The following is a 2,863-nucleotide window of genomic DNA, read 5'->3' on the forward strand; positions in this document are numbered from 1 at the left end:
AGATAAATCACCTTTGTCCAGTAGAGAAGTACAGTGGGAATTGATTCTGAAGGTCATGGGGGACCTTCCCACATTCTTTGTATCCTTCTAGATCTCTCTGTTCCAACTCTTAGGTCCCAGTTTTTGCCAAAGAAGCATGTGGCAGCAGAGAATTCCGCCTATGTTGGAGAACTGGAATGACCAATTTGGATCCTATCAGTGCTGACTGCCATCAGAAAGTGTTTTCTAGGCCGAGCGCGGTGGCTCAAGCCTGTAATCCCAGCACTTTGGGAGGCCGAGACGGGCGGATCACGAGGTCAGGAGATCGAGACCATCCTGACTAACACGGTGAAACCCCGTCTCTACTAAAAAATACAAAAATCTAGCGGGGAGAGGTGGCGGGCGCCTGTAGTCCCAGCTACTCCGGAGGCTGAGGCAGGAGAATGGTGTAAACCCGGGAGGCGGAGCTTGCAGTGAGCTGAGATCCGGCCACTGCACTCCAGCCCCGGTGACAGAGCGAGACTCCGTCTCAAAAAAAAAAAAAAAAAAAAAAGCGTTTTCTATATCAGTTACATGGTGACCTCTTATCTGATAGCTTACCTCCCTTATCTGATTTTTGTATATTGCTCTATTCTGCATCCAGACCTTTGTTCCAGGCTTGGCTATCTATCATCTGCAGATCATATCATGTATGAGAAGCAGAAATCCTTGCATTCCTCTTTTTTCCAGAGGTTCTTTTGCAACCCAGGGTCTATACACTTCATGAGGTTTGTGATTGTTTTGGAAACTGCATGCAAAACTTATGCATATATGTGAATTTTATAGAAGGAGGAGCCACAGCTTTTATTGGAATGTTGGTGGGCTGCACGAGTCCCCAAAAGTCATAAACCACTGCCTTACCTCCATTTAATTGCTCCATATTCTATAGTAAGGTTTCCATATGTTCCTCAAAGCCTTTCTTTCTCCAAGTTCATCGTCTCGATCCCAAAAGAGCACAGACTTTATATTGGCTGATAGCTTTCTATCTAGTGGTAGGATATTCTTCCCTACCTCTCCTTCATGATAACACAGCTAGCTACCTCATATCTCCTCTGAGAGGTTGTTGTTTGGCATCTGACCATTGGTGAATGGACAATATATTACAAAGGGGGAATGCTGCTAACTCCAGCTGAAATGCCTGTTATGCAGGTCATAATATCAATCATCTAATAGAAGGTGAAGTTGAAAATTGATACTCTACAAATATTCATTATGCTGTAGAGTTATGCTTTCATTGGTGTTACAGTTTACAATAAAAAGCTTTTAGAAGGTGGCATTTCTACTAGAGTGAAACAAATCGTCATTAATACTTTCCCCCTTCAAATAAATTTTCTTTAGTTCTGAAATCAATACATTATTTTTTTAAAAAATGCAACAACACAGGCAAGCAAAAGAAAAATATAAAAATTTGACTGGGCACGGTGGCTCACACCTGTAATCCCAGCACTTTGGGAGGCTGAGGCAGGTGGATCGCTTGAGCCCAGGGGCTTGAGATCAGCCTGGGCAGCATAGTGAGACCCTGTCTCTATTTTTAAAAAATATATAAATACATAAAAGAAAAAGTGTAACATTTTACTCATAATTCAACCCACTTGGTGAAAATTCCTATGACAATGTGCTTAGTATTCAAAATTATTTGACTGTATGCATGTAACTGATTTAAAAAAATGGAATCATGTTTCATATTCTATTTTTAACAGCTTTATTGAGGTATAATTGACGTATAATAAACGCCACATATTTGAAGTATCCAACTGATAAGTTTTGACACATGTACCCTCCTGTGAAACCATCTTCACAATCGAGACAGTGAACATGTTATCTGTCCCTTCCAAAAATTTCCTCATACCCCTTTGTAATACCTCCCTCCCACCTATCTCATCTTCCACCGACCACTGAGCTGCTCCCTGTTGCTACAGATTAGTTTTCATTTTCCAGGCTTTTATATGAATAGAATCATCCAGTTTGTATTCTTTTTTTTGGTCTGGCTTTTGTCATTCAGCATACTTAAAGACTCATACATTTTATTGTGTATTTCAACAGTTTGTTTCTGTTCCTTGCTGAGGAATATTCCATTGTATGGATACATCACAATTTGTTTATCCATTCTCCTGTTTATAGACATTTAGAGAATTTCCAACTTCTTTGCTTTTTCAAGTAAAGTTACCATGAATATTTTTGTACCAGTCTTTTTATGGATATATATTTCTTTTTTCTGGAGTGGAATAGTTGGATCATGTGGTAGGTATATGTTTACATTTTAAAGAGACTACAAGATGTTTATCAAACTGATTGTAGTACTTTCTATCCACATAGCAGGGTGTGGAATTTCAGTTACTCCACCTGCTCACCAACACAAGCATGGCCAGTTTTTGTGGTTGGTGGATAAGTTAATTTCTTTTATTCACTTTCAGAATATCAGAGTTGACAGAGTCCTTAATAATCCATTAGTCCAGCCCTTCACTTCATAGACTGAGAGATGGGGAGGAACTTGCCTGAGGGCCAGTAGGAAATCCATAGTGGAGACAGTGGTTGGACAAAATTACTGCTGAGTTCTGTTTTTGTTCTCTCTGTGACTCTTCTACTTAGAATATCTAAATAGAAAATTCCCCTCGCCCAACATGCACTTTTTTTTTTTGAGACAGAGTCTCGCTCTGTCACCAGACTGGAGTACAGTGGTGCGATCTCGGCTCATGGAAACCTCTGATTTCCTGGTTCAAACGATTCTCCTCCCACAGCCTCCTGAGTAGTTGGGATTACAGGCGCCTGCCACCACGCCCAACCAACTTTTGTATTTTTAGTAGAGACGGGGTTTCACCATGTTGGCAAGGATGGTCTCGATCTC

Source organism: Trachypithecus francoisi, unplaced genomic scaffold (genome assembly GCF_009764315.1).
Source record: "Trachypithecus francoisi isolate TF-2019V2 unplaced genomic scaffold, Tfra_2.0 Lachesis_group2, whole genome shotgun sequence".
Taxonomy (NCBI): domain Eukaryota; kingdom Metazoa; phylum Chordata; class Mammalia; order Primates; family Cercopithecidae; genus Trachypithecus; species Trachypithecus francoisi.